At 40.2% G+C, this 15065-nt stretch overlaps 1 protein-coding gene and 2 non-coding genes across 4 annotated transcripts in view; 2 read left to right on the top strand and 1 right to left on the bottom strand.

Moving 5' to 3' along the window:
• Window positions 1-15065, top strand: part of LOC122409854 (mannosyl-oligosaccharide 1,2-alpha-mannosidase IA-like) — a 336122-nt gene that overhangs the window by 39112 nt on the left and 281945 nt on the right. The window lies entirely within an intron of this gene.
• Window positions 1265-1335, bottom strand: TRNAG-GCC (transfer RNA glycine (anticodon GCC)). The gene has a single exon. It is a non-coding gene; the product is annotated as a tRNA-Gly (tRNA).
• TRNAD-GUC (transfer RNA aspartic acid (anticodon GUC)) lies at window positions 1825-1896 on the top strand. The gene has a single exon. It is a non-coding gene; the product is annotated as a tRNA-Asp (tRNA).

Here is a 15065-nt window from a genome sequence, read left to right on the forward strand (position 1 = left end):
GTGGTTTTCCATTTTATTTTAATGACCAAATATTGTAGCATGTTTGGTTGCTCAGTTTTCGATTATTAGGCTACCGATTATAATGGCCCCCTGACTAGTACAGAAATGACATCAGCTTGATTATTTCATAATGTTAGATTGAATAAATTGGCGAGTTTGGTGGCAAACTTCATAATATATTCGTGAGAATTATGTCCCGATGGCAATAATGTGTTTATTAAAATTGACTTGAAACGTAAAATCATCAGAGTATTTGTTTTCAAACTAGGTACAGATCAGTACCGAGATTAGTGTAATGTGATATTCCGGCTGCAACTTTGAAATAACTGTTTAGTTAACTTTAATGAGACTACGTATGAATTGAGCATGAAGTTCCATCCGCATAACGTGTAACGGATGCTGGTTCGCGACAGTATCCACGCTAATTTGGGGATGTTCGCGTGAGAGGGAATGTCGTGGAATCCAAAATAAGTAACATCCTCGCGTCAAGGTATCAATTTAATTTGCACTAAGCTGCTTCGTGGCTTCGAGCACTCTCGTTGGGTGCGCCATAACGAAACTCGTGTACTTCCGTTGACGCGTATCCATCTTCCTAAAATCCATGCAGAGTAAACACGAGCTAGGGACAAAGACGAATACGATGAGATCAGAGTGTCATCAGGCGTATCTTCCTCCTGATAATATACCCAGGAAAACAGGGAGAGGAGAAACGGAGAGTGAGAAGTGCACAGACAGCAGGTACTAGGTAGCTCACTAATTGGCTGATATCCGTAGGATTATGCAAGGATTTTCTAGCTCGAGAGAACTCTCTCCTCAAAGTTGTTCTTATCGATCTTCGAACTCCGCGCATACGCTACTAACTATTCGTAAATTCGCTGTTGCTTTTGATACTCGACTAACGCTGCTGGTGATCGATAAGTGTGTTTACCTGCCCGTCGACACTATCCCGCCTCGTTGAATCCTCGTTCGCGGCTCGTTAACGCGTGCGGACGCTTTACCGCGCTTTAGTTACGTAATTAAACTGATACTGCTCTCTCGTTCCAATCGCACTGAGCGCACCCATTTCCTTCGTATCGGAATAGATTTGGATTCCGGAATTACTTTTGCTTCGGTCTTTGTGTGCCTTCACGCGTTTCGCAATTGTGAGCCTTTGTTCCTGCCGAGGCTGATTCCACCTTTGTAACCGTTGTTTAGCTTCCACGTTCTTATATTTTGCCACAAAATTAAGTTAAGAATGAAATCACATTTCAAAAAGAAAAGAAATTGCATCGGCCGGGAATCGAACCCGGGCCGCCCGCGTGGCAGGCGAGCATTCTACCACTGAACCACCGATGCTGATATTAACGATATTTTATCAGATGCTTCTGGATTCCAAGAACCGAACATTTATCACGTTATGGAAATCACCGAAAAGATCGAAAAAATACAATTTTCTACTAAAATAGTTTTGGAGTAATGTTTTGGAGTAAATATTCAATTTGCTCCGAAACACATATGATTGAAGTCAATGGAATGGTTTACTCCAAAATCGAGTATTGGAAAAAAACCGAATATTTATCAAAATTACTGTCAGTACTCTTTGCGTGAAAACAAAATCTCAAATTTCATTATTTTTTTTACTTACTCCAGCGCGATGTGTGAGTTCTGTGTAACTTGTGTTTGTTTTTATTTATTAACATAGAATCTTCGATCTCCGTTAGTTTTATCTAAATTGTTGGGACAAAATTGCTCCGAAATCGAATTTTTTTAATATTTGAAATTTATGAAGGAAATTACTCCAAAATTCAATACTAAAATACGACAGCAGGAGAAAATAACTTCAATTCTTCGGTAGTATAGTGGTCAGTATCCCCGCCTGTCACGCGGGAGACCGGGGTTCGATTCCCCGCCGGAGAGAATTTTTTGAAAATTCTGCTCAAAATTTTGATGCAAATGAAGTAAATTACCGGATTTACTCCAATTTTTGGAGTAATTACACTTTTCGGAGTAAATTACTGTATTCGCTCCAAATTTTTGGAGCAAATGAAATTTTTCGGAGTCAGAAGCTGTAGAGGGAACGTATTTTCAGTTATCGACAGATGGTAATATGAGTTGAAGAATATACCTACTGATGGTACATATACCATCATGAAGGAGTATAATGGAGCGTTTTTACACCATTTTCATCGTCGTACCATAAGCTTCATTGATGAAAGACTGGTAAATTCTTGTGATCTACGTTGAAAATTGAAATATTTAGAGACCGTCGATTGACATACGTTCTGAAGATAGTATACTACATAAAGTTTTAGCCACATGCTCATTTTCCTTCCGTCCGTGGAGCAGCCTATTGGTGTGATGATCTTACCAGGCCTGTAGAAACGAGTCGAGTCTTTTTGAGACCACGCCAATATCCTAAGCCACAGTTTCGGGCTCTCTACGAGACTGGCCAAGACCCTGGACGAAACATCTTGCCTGTAACATGATTTTCCAACCAGGATGTCATTGTGTCTGTCGATTCATCATGAAAAGAATCTTCGATTCGGAATTTAACATTTGCATTGCATTTACGGATTTGTATTATTCGAAAATTCTGGTGAACTTTGCAAATTCCGTCTGGTCCGTGTCAGAAAGTTTGAACCCTGTTTGTGCAACGGCTTTAGTCTATTCTGTATTTCGTAAATGCTCTTTGGGATGTGCGTATGTGAGAATACATTTCATTCTTCTCTCCTCCCTTTCTCTTTCTCTTGCGTCTTTCGCAGCTATAGAGCAGCCTGGAAAAGGCATATGCTGAATAAGAGATACGTATATGTATGCAAAGCTCGTAACTCGCAACCTCGTAATTAGAGTAACAATACCGAGAGCAGTAGCATACCTGGACCATACCCATACCGCAAACTTTGCTAACGGCGTGTTATGCAATTATTATAACTCAACGGAAGGCGAGGGCTTTATACCGATCGAATCTGGAGCTAGAGGGAGATATAGCGAGTCTTCCAGAGAGCAGCTCGTGCCGACGCTGTACGGTACACGTAACATTATTGTCCAAGCAGAGAAACGTTTCTGGTGTACTCTAAACTAGTGAAATCTGTGACGTCTCTGGGTAGGGGCATAACGAAGAGCCAGAAGCAAATGCTATGCACAAAGCAGTGGCTTGCAAGCAATAGCAATGATGATATCGCGAGAAAGTTTTCGTGCATACCGGAATATCCATAAAATCACGAATATCCGGTTATTTGTGGCCTTCGTAATGGTGGGCTTCGGAAAGCTCTGGCCCACGCTAACTCCGAAAATTTTCGAGTGTTTTCACACTATAGCTTTGTTAATAGGGGGAAGACACGGACTTTCGAAACGGTTTATCAACTCTGAAATACTGAGCTTGCAATAATGGCAGCATTCCTTGAACAATGAGCTCAAGGTTTGCAGTGATTACTGAGGTACGATTGTCAAGGTTAATTCGACATCCGGGACTGGGACCCCGACGAGAGATCCATGAATTCATCGATCCTAATCCCTCTAATTTTCGTAACTCTGATGCGTAAACTTTTCATTGATCATTATAGAATCAATTCCACCTGCACGTCATATATTTACTAGAGAAGTATAGAGTTACATCGAATGAGTTACGACCAACGAAAAAGTAGTTCTGTATGTTTAATCGATTCGATACAGATGATTGGATAGCATGAGATAACAAAGTTACGGACTTATGCTTTGATTAGCATAAAATTTCTGACCGTGGATTCGATAAAGTCATTGTTCGATTCCATAGGTGCGTATAATCGATTTGACATCGTGATAAGATTCCCAATTTTCATTGTTTTCGAGGATAAATAATGATTTCATTTCCAACCCGATGCAGCCAAAGAAAGGAATTGGTTACTCGAACAATATTCAAAGTAAATCATTTCGTGCAATATCGATTCTACCTCTGATCATGCGTTTCGCTCCAACTCGTTTTCACCTAATTCTGAGAATGTCTAGTTCCAAAGGGTGCTTGTTTCAATGCGCCATAAGAGATGCAGGGGAAAAACATGTCTCCGATCTTAACACAGAGAAACGTAGGAAAATAACACTGGTGACGTGGAACCGAGATAAAGGGGCTAATACGTGGAGATGGCCATGTAAACTGTCCATCTCGCGTTCTTACAAGTCTAGACGAGACTTTCCTTTCGTTCAGTGCTAAAGGTGCCTGTCGAGTCGTACCTGTCGATCAGCGTAAGCTTCTTTGGAACGGCTTAAGATTGTGATCGCACCCTTCAACTTCTTCCTCATGAGACTCTATATAGTCGCACGATCACGAAGTGCAGAGAATTCACGAAAACGGACATAGAAGATCGTAGACCAAGACGTGTCACATTACCGTTCGTCTTCGGAAATAGGTCAAAGGAAATATCAAAGAACTTGATATTTCTCAAATTAAGGATTCATTTCAACTGCCGTGCAGATTAATCATTATATTTCACCCCATTTTTCTTGATTTTTATTTGATAAAGGACCACCGAGACAAATCCGTAATTGAATATCACCTGCAAACTGTTTTCATGCTCCTTCGCCCCCCCTCCTTTATGCCACGAGTTCCCTTCAGGAATGTGCTTCAAATCTGTCATTTAGTGCCATGAAAGTCAAGAACGCCGTTTGGATGGAGGATCCACTCATCGGTGGGAATAATTTTTCGGAGCAACCAAAAGCATCTTGCAGATGAGTAAACATCGCAGAATCCCTCCACGCAGAGGTCGGGGGACCTGTCAAACTAAGAACTCCTTCTCACTCGCTGACACTCTTCTGCATTTTTAAAACTTATTTTAAGCGAACGCCTCGACGTGCAGCGCAACGGTGACTGTTACCGTTCATCTTTCATTCTGTCCCGACTTCTATCCAAACTTAAGCTTCCATCCAACATTTTTAATCCACTTTTGGGTATCCAGTTTGAATTATTTATCCCTGGGTATGAGGAACGGAAACAGATACTTTGATACTTTCGTATCTCGTAATAAAATTTCGTAATTTTTTCCCAAAACCCAACTCAAGATTGCATTATTCTAGCTAGAATAATTATGCCACTGTACAGTGGAATGATTTTCTTTCTTACCTGGACCCTTCATCGGGGCCGGAAGTTTCAGGAACTGACGATCGTTTCCTTACTACTTTCGAGACGCAAGTACTCACGATAGCTTTTTCATATCAATGAAGAACTCGATAATTTGTGGAATTTGGTTTGTTTATTGATCAGAAAACACGATGATTTTGGATTTTCAATGATTGCACAATATCAAATTATAGAGCAGCGGTACAGATTTCGAATCAGGACTTAAGTCCTGAAATCGTCCATCACGATGTATGGTCTCTTTCTTACTGGCTACATTTTGCATTGCAACGAGGCTGCTTAGGCAAGCGGAGGGAGATCAATTGAGGTTCATAAGAAAATCTTGGTTTGTAGAAACATGAAGCGAACGAATAGACCTTCCAGTAGAGGCCATTTGGTTTTCGTCGTAATGTAAAACTCGTGAAATTTTGGATTTGTGAACCATTCGTGTGGTCGCCAAGCATTGGACACCGCGTATAATGGATCTCGAAACCCATCATCAGACCCAAGACTTTTTTCAAAGCCAACACTTCGAGTAAACTATAGAGCGTGTGATACACAGGAGCCACAGTATCGAAACCATTTGAATGATCAATCATATCTTGAAATTGGTTGAATCGTGTTTCGCGTTGACTGTTTTATCACATTACTGAGTTTTCTTGTTATGGTTAAACGTCCAAATGCTTTGAATTTTTATTCTTCGTTAGATTGCGAGCTGGAATGAGAACGCGACAGATGTAGGAAGAAAAAGGCATGCGACACACTCGCGGAGTGGCTCATTCCGTCAACCCGTTTATTGCCCTAAACAGAAGAAACGTGACATTAAAATGCTTCGGTCGATTTTTGCTATCATGGTGAAGAGTGGCGGAAAAGCAGAATGTAAAGACCGTAGAAAAGTGAGAGAATGTTGTCGCATCGGAAACCTGTTACGGCCTATTAGACCATCTCCGAATAGGCTCGCGACGAAGGTTCGACGCTGGCAAATGTCGTTTAAAATCAATCATTCGTCTGACTATCGATTTACCGTTCAACGAGAATAAATTTTTCACTCAAAGTCTCTTCTTCGCAATACCCTTACAAGAAAAATTCTGTAAAGTTCTGTGCATTTTTGAAATCTTTACGCGTCCGCATCAACAACTTTTGTTGACTGATTTTTTTCGAATTGTTTTCATCGATGGCAATAACTGTCATGCCAACTTTTGGTTAAACGAGCAGCCTTCAAAAGTGAAATTGTGACAAATCATTTTGGTTAATGAATATCTTCGTAACAATCCGCAGAAGGATTAACGCAATAACCATGTCAGAAAAAAACTATACGCATTGTTTATGAGAATAAAAAAAAAGCAACGAATCATGGAGTCGTACATTGTCGAGCTAGCACCAGTTTGATCAATGGTTGGATTTTGGCTTGAATCCAACTCCATTACAGTGAGTCAGGTGTAGCGAAAGCATAGCTTTTACGAGATCAAGATCGATAATCCAATGCATTCCAATATATCTATACTACGAATGAAGCGAGGTTGGTGATTTAATCGAATCTGTGGCAGAATTGATGATCTTTTAGTCTAGATTGCAACGACCCCAAACTTTTTTATGTGGTTTCTAGTAATAGAAGCGAGATGGTCAGTCTCGATTTCCCAACGTTTTCCGAAAGTACTTGTGTCATGTCTGGAGGGGCGTGCAGGAAAGGTTGGGATGTTTGAACGTCTAGCGGTAAACGCTGTGTTCCATAGACTTCCATTCAGCGTGTATACGCAGTGCGTTAATATATATATATATATATATACTCGTTAGAGTTTCGTAGGCACACTTTGATGGACCTCGAGGAGTCCTGCTTTATCTTGGTTGCGACTGAGGAAAGGAAGTTGAAGGTTGTGGATAAAGAGATCTCGGATTCTTTATACACTCTCCAATGAAAATTAAGGGTTAGTAAGATTTACGAACAGGAATGAAATAGAGAGATTCAGGTTTCTCTAAATATTCTGATATTAGCGTAAAGTGTCATTCTATAACTTTGGTTCGTTGTATTATATTTGGTCTATGTTGAGTTGGGCAAATAATCATAAATTATTCCAAGTCCGACTGTGAACGTACGAAGATATTCTCTTAATCTTGAAATTAGTCCCAATCTTGAAAATGGACTTTAACACTTTGATCGAAAAGACTCGATTCGCTCTCTTCTATACAGAAGATCCGGAGTTCGGTCAGAGTTTAAGTATAAGACGGATAACCGAATGACAACCGAACTACTGCTAACAATAGAAAGGCGAGACTCTAGGTACGAAACGGACTGCAATGAGCGATGAAAAATCTCGCCCTTTTACAGGAGAAAAATAGGAAATGGGTGAGAAAAAACGGAAGTGTTTTTAAGTCTTGTGCATTCTTAGATCTAATTTTAGGGAACTGGATGTGTAATCTTTGTAGTGTTGATTTCGAGTAGTGTCAGTTGGGAGGTTTTAGATTTATGACCGAGGCGGTTGGGTCCAAGGGTCACTCAGTGGTCTGTTGTGTTTGCAGAGTTCGAGTGTCAATGCGTGGGGGTGTTAATTGTGTGACGAGCACAGATGAATAATTTAAATACTATGGACTGTTATTGGGTAATGAGTTGAAGGTTTGGAGAGAACGCATGTAGGCTGAATGGTCTAATATCATTTCTAAATAATGAAAAGCAAAAATTTACGTCGGTCGTGACATACCTTCTAAGTCCTGAAGAAAACCCAGATCATGCGATACAAAGTATTCAAAAATCTTTGAAGGACAACTTAACGCTTCTTATGACTTGGAACCATCGTCATTGATCGACCTGTTTTCATTGAAGCTTAACCGAAAGGATTAGCATTTCTTGCCCATCAAATAATAACGTGTTAAAAGATTACTAATGTTTGCACATTTCTTATCTGTCTGATAAATGCAATTTTCATTGAATTTTAAGTGCCCAAAATTGAAGTTTTACTTTGCAGTGCCTTTTATGCGGGCTTACTCAGCATGAAGGAGCAGCAGCAAGCAATTAAGATCACGAGACGTCACGCTGCCTTTTTATATAAAATGGAAGTTAGAATTCTTATCCAGAGCACTCGGATGCTCGAGTAGGAAAAATTAGACGGGTTGAGAAAATCTCGAGGCTCTGTGAAAAGGCTTTTTTCTCGTGACTAACGGGGAACAGGCACCGAAGGAACGTGCAACCCGGAATCATGACAAAGACGAGAGGAGGCCAATATTCCGGTACTTCATCCACTTGCAACAAATAATAAAAGAGACTCTGACATGGTGAAGAAGGAAAAACGTAGGGCATTGAGAGTATGATATGAAAATCCAGCAGAATGCAAGTATCCCGCAATTTTAATATACCTTCGTTTATTATATGCAAAGGAATTTCACGTTACTGCGTACTTCTTTTCTCATTTTCTTTGGTCCTGTCATAAAAGTCTAATAGAAGATGAAACGCATCAAGCTTCGAATTAAAATCTTGTTTGAAATGTTTCTCATGATACTTCTCGTGTAATTACAGTGCAATATCATACAGAATACTAAGCTACTGAGCAGTGAGTGCAGCGTCATGCACAAGACATATTGCAAAAGTTCACGAATGATTCCTTATTAAGCTTTAATGTGAGGAAATTGCACGTTCCGTTTTATCGGATGGTACATTCATCGCATTTACCTGTACTGGATTTATCTTCTTCAAGTAACACTTTCGCCACAGATATTCACAGGAAAATCAAGGAAATATAATGCAAATGAGCGTATACAAATGAAAGAAATAATAACAGCTCCAAAATGACTAAGCTTGTAAGCTTTTTAAATAACAACAAAATAAGATAACCACCGACCAAAACGTCAAATTCCCTCTTGCATGTCCAGGTATTTGTCTCATTACTGAAATGAAGATCTTATGTTTCCTGAAAACGATCGTTCTTTGTAACAAATAAGATAAAAAACACAGAAGACGTACAAACCTCAAGTAGAACACATAACATTGTATGTAGTCTGAGAAAGGAGGTAGAAAAATTTTGTAAGAATTTTAATAATTTCATAACAAAGGTAATGTGGAATTTTGCATTCCTATTACTGATAGTTGGACACTGGTAAAATCGAGTTCAGTTTGAAATAAATTTTCGAGATCATTTGCTTCGGACGTAGAAGAAATACGCAGAAGTTATTGATGACATGAATACTACCAGAGCTCAATCTGAGTTTCTAGACCGATCCTACGAATGTTGCACGTACGTTTCTTCCTTTATCCAGTTCTGAACTGTCAGTTCGAATCATCTAGATTTTTTGCCATGAGAAATCCCTGCATAGTTTACCTGCTAAGATTTTGCATGTAGGATATAAATGAATGTTGAATATTTGGGGATAGAACGAAGGGAGAACTGAGTCAGCCCTTAGCTTATGCCCTTCGTAATAACTACCTCCAGAGGGATATTTCCATGGATATCGAGTGTGACCTGATAGTTTAACCTGATAGCGGAGACTGCCTCTTGATTGTGTGAGACATTCATAATCATTAATCGTTATTCATTCGATACCCATATTTTAAGTTTCCTTTGTACTGCATTAATTTGTAGCCTCTTTAAAACGTTTGAGCAACAATCTGTAGGATATGCTCGGTACTTAGCTCAATCGTTAATAGCAAATCTATGATATCTGGAAAAAAGCTGTTCTAACACAAAGAAAATACTTTTCGAGGTTTTTCTGATTTCTTAAAATCTTGAGTATATAAGAATTTCTGAGAATAATTAACTGCATTTAATACACTTTTACAGTTTCTCCTTGCAATTCATTCCAGACTGATCGATTCTTGGTATGATGATTTTTGAGCGTCAATAATCATTTCATATGTTACCGAAGAATACACACGCCACCAGCATAACGCTCGTACTCGGAATAACTGCTTTGAATAAAAGGTAGACAGAGTGAGGGTATCTCTTATAAGCAAATTAAAGTATCGTAACGAGAGAAAGCTTTCTTCACTCCGGTATGCCAACCAGCTGGGAAATCTCGTCGTCGACGTACAATTATCTTCGATGTGGCTTTTTGAGGTATATCTAGGCGAAATTAGACGACCCGCCGCCAGGCGAATGTCTGTACCAGCCAGCAAGAAAGCTCTTCTGGATACTTCGCTATAGTTTCGGGAGAACGAGCTCCCCCTAGTCGGCCGGAAGTCCAGTAACGGTAACGCTATAATACGTTGAACCAGAGCTCGGCGGGTCTAGTATCTCGAATGCAAATTTCGTTCTTCGGGAGTGGATGGCTGGAATGAAACGATGAATAAAGATATCCTGGCCACCACCACCTCCCTCACACAGGAAGACCGGCGCCGAACGTTTTCTTCCTATGCCAACCTTTTTTTTCCTGACTGTCGCTGATCCTTCTCCCTCGTTCGTCTTCTACGTTTCTACCGCCACTCGCAATCGTTCCCTCTATCGTTACAACTTTATATCTTCTATCCACGGAGCTTTATTTCTTTCAGTTCTTCTGCTTTCTTTCCTCCCTCTTTTTTCATTATTATTTTCTTCTGCTACGATTTTACCTACGTATGCACAAATCCCCTGCTTTTATACGAAATCCTAGTGAAGCTTGTATAAACAAAAGCCACTCAAGCGAATGAAATAAAAGTGCGTCTGAACCTTGTTATGCTTGCTTCCAAATAAATGAGCGTTTCATATAGTAAAGTGCTTGCTCTATAAAATGAGCTAATATTTTCTTCTAGATTTTATAAAATGTGTGTTATTTTGTGTCCATCAAATTCCAATCATCCAGATTTCTTTTCTTGACATTTTCCATCTTCGAATAACCGTTTCACATAGATACGTTGCCGTCTCAGAAATTCTTGTAGTCGTAATCGAATCGATAGCACAGAAAGTAGATGGAAATCGATCGATGGATGCTCAAAAATAAACAACTGAAACCGGAGCTCGTTTAGCCTTTGTTAATCTTGTGGTTTCATTGTAGAGGACGAAAGTCACGTCAAGGTCTCAAATATTGTGCAGGAGCAATCTCGCTGGTCTTGTCGAAAAAGTATGAAAAGTTGAAATTCCTGAAAATGGCTCATTATCGTCAGGAAGTCTTCCGCCCAGAGTGAGCTGGTCCAGGTAAAAGGTTATATAGATTGTGCGATGTACATAATTATATGGGAGTGGTTTAAATGGACATGCGAATAGTATTGTTGAAGGCACGACGACAGCGCCATTACTAATTAATACTTTCCTAACGAGTCTGGCATTCGCTTCATTGAATAATAGAAACATTATCTTTTGTGTTTCCTGACTCACTTGAGACTCTCGTTTCTTATGTTTACACTTCTTGTCCTCGCCAGGGGGAGAATTTGGACTAATACGTAGTCTGCTCTGGCAAAACCTTCTACGTATAATTTGGCTCTGTTGCAACCTCTCTGAGCACATTCCCCCGAACTAACACAGTCGTATCATGGCATCCACCGTTTCTTACTTCTTCCTCTCTCCTCTTCGAAACTACTCTTATACTTTCTCTCTCCGTTCATTAGTTGTGCCGTGGCCCTTTTAACCCAGTCTCTTGTGTGTGCAAACACAGCTGAATCGAGATAAGAGTCGATGAGAAAAGTAGGAGCCAGGGAAAATAAAACAAACATAAAACCGAACGCGAATTCTTATCTCTGGTTTTCAACGATCGTTTGGAAAACTATTGAAACAAACGAGCAGTGGAAATTTCGTGCAGGAGACTTTTGATAAGCAGTCATCGCACCATTAGCGATGCGCTCATCCGCATAACCAATACAAAACTTTTGGAAATGCAGCGTGATAAGCTTCTGCAAAAAAGAATCGCATAACTTGTTCAATTTATAACATTTTAATAACTCATCCCTTGGGATATGTCGTGTTTATGTTGGGGTATCGAAGCTTAGTGATGGCCTGGGAAACGAGAAATTTAAAGAAATTCGACATTTTTTCTCACAATGAGCTTCCCGACAAGGTTCTTTCGTTTCCTTCCTTTTAATAAATATATTTCGGGGTGATCTTTGTCAATGTCAACAAACGTGGGCACCTGTCTTCATGGTCTACAGGCACATGTTGTCTACTCAGCAGATATATAAAACTCCACATGCAATCTCGAACGTTGCTCACGTTCGTACGATGGGCGGACGATTGTTAATGCGGACGTGACCGCACACTCTGTACCTCACGGTGGTGATGCGATCAGCACACAGTTCGTGATGCGTTTTGAGCCGTTAAGGATACATTTAGTGACCCCGTCTCGCCTCCATAGTATGCCACAGTACCCGGGGCTTCGTTCTCACCCTTTCCCCTTGTAAATCCTGGCGGTTCTCTCTCCATCCTTCTCACTTTTGATTTTCCTTGGTATGGGCTGGACGTGTCGTGTCACAAACACGTACCATTGACTTGGACACCACAACGATATGCTGTTCCTCGTGTACCTCCAGTTATAATGCAACGTTATGCTAATTAATTACCGTCGCGGTCGCCTGCTCCGTATCATTAAAACGTATGTGCCCTTCCTCCCCTATTCACCCCTCCTCCAACGCCGTTTTCTCTCGCATCGCACATCTCGTGTTTTCGCACCCCGTATGAGCATAGCTACACGTATACAGCGCGAGGCTTCACCGTTCGCGTTACCACGAGTCAGCCACCCACGCACGCAAGACCGCCCAGGCAACAGTCTATTGCCATTTGCATATTCTACACGCGCCAAAACTCTATCTGCGTTTATCTATATTTGTATGTGCTCGAAAATCTCTTCGTGTAAGGCGTTCGAAGCAGTAGCATCATTGGAATAAGGAACGATGGATATTCGTTCTTAGTACGTAAGAAACACCGTTACATCGGGACTAAAGGCAAACAATTTAAGGTAGCTTAGTGTGCCTGATTTGGTTGAATATTTGGTATTGTTGTATGAACAAAATGGACATTTGCTTTATTTTTTCAGAGCATCTGATTCCCATTAAAGCTCGACTGAGTAAATTTACTTAAATTTTTGAAAAATGATACAGCAAATATTGTTCGGGTTGGAGAATCCGCTGATCTTATGGTCGAGAAATATTGAGCTTCGTTAATTCGAATGAACAACTTCAAGAAAGTTCGTTTGTTGAAACAAACGTATACAACGTGGCTTCGTGACTTTTTGATACTGAAAAAATACACAGACGAAATCCATCGCACAGTTTACGACAAGGTTGAAGGTACTCACTACGGTTTATCGATTTCTTGTCGTCCTTAACCACTAGAAATACGAATTAATGCAATGACGCGTAATTCGAGTGTATCGGACCGTGCGAAATGCTGTCAGGTGCTCATGAATTCGATGTTCTTTTGCTATGAACGAACATCGCCGTACCCTACTTATAATGGGGCTGTGTAATCATTGCAAATAATCGAATCCGCACTGTTTGGTTCGCATTTGAAAATATGAATATTTTTCTCAAATTATCAGACTTCACAACGTTGCTTATGATTGTAAAAGTTTCGCTACAACTGGAAGATGTCAAAACAGAATACGCTGTAACATGAACGTTGTTTATCCGAGTTCAATCCTGTTTTATTATCGGAATAGAAGTCGGCTGCGACTCTGGTTATCGTATCGTATGAGATTTATACGTGTTTTTTGGAATTGGTCCACATGTGAATCGCGGATATAAATGTTTTTTTTTATTGCTATCAGACTTTTCTCACGAAATCGGTAATTTAGTAGGGTAACGACGTTATGCCATGCCACACAGCATCTTCCACACTTTTGTAGCTACATGCGAAGAGCCCTTCCAGTTCCGTGCTCGAGCATCGTCAAACCTTCGCTGTTATTGCTCTCCTAGCGGCTCTGCCTGTTTTAATGCTTCGTACCGCAATGTGAAGCGAATAAAAAAATAAATGGAAAAAGCGAGGAGAAAAATTGAGAGAGGAACGACTGCAAGGCAGAGGGAAACTTGAAGGAGCAAGGAACGTAAAAAATAACAAAGGAACCAGCGAGTTTTCTCCTGTGCATTTCCTCTTGCGATGCTGCCACCGGTTGTCGGAGCATCCAAACTATCGTGATTCCAATTTCACGGAGAGACGACCATTTTCTTAATTCTCGCACGAGCTCTTTTTCCTTCATTGCCGTTTCATCTTTTTTCTTTCCATCTACTTTTGCAACGTCTCTCTTTCCACCGGAGCTTCCTCCGATTAACGATAGAAATAGTCCGAGAGAAAAGAACGAACGCGCGATTGTGTGAAACAGGGCAATTACTACGAGCTGTAACGGCACGATTAACATAAAAATTACTCTTCCACGAGTTTACTGAATACAAGAAAAAATTATTAGGAAAGAAAAACTGATGGTTCGTCAGGAACTCATATCCTAGCAGATAAGCCAATGCTCCTCTGTGTACGTTTATCTCTTCGTATCTAAATCCCGTCCATTCGGCGACTTCTGATACATAAGTGAATACAAAAGTTTTCGATACTGTCAGTACTTTGAGTAAAAATTCTTATAAAAAAATCTCTTTGAACGTTGTTACCTATGACAGGGAAATCTATGATAGGAAATTGTGCATTCATTGAACAGGAGGGTTTCGTGCCGCCAGGAATTCTTAAGGAAGCCCTGAGACTATTCAGAAATTATTACGATTTCATGCAAACTACGAACGATGAACGTCCACACCGTTTATACTGCACAAATTCACTGCAAAAATGGAGTCGATGATTTCCAAATATTGACTTGGGAATTCATAGTTGATTGTACACACTGTCCGGATTAATAATCGATAAGTTTGTTCATCGCTGCTGGAAGAAGTATCCGTTCTGGACAGTACAGGATTACAGGAAGTGCTGTCCTGATTCTGAATACTTGGCCTTTTATTTTGACTTAATAACTAAATAATCGGCGTCGAGACGCGCAACGGTGTTTCGTGATTCAGTGACTTTACAGCATAGGTCTAATAAATTTGATTTCGATGATAAAGAAGCTACAACGGTGGACAAGACGATCGGGGAATCGCAATTCTACAGGATTCGCAAAATTTCGATTAAAT

The sequence above is a fragment of the Venturia canescens genome, chromosome 4 (assembly GCF_019457755.1).
Source record: "Venturia canescens isolate UGA chromosome 4, ASM1945775v1, whole genome shotgun sequence".
Taxonomy (NCBI): Eukaryota; Metazoa; Arthropoda; class Insecta; order Hymenoptera; family Ichneumonidae; genus Venturia; species Venturia canescens.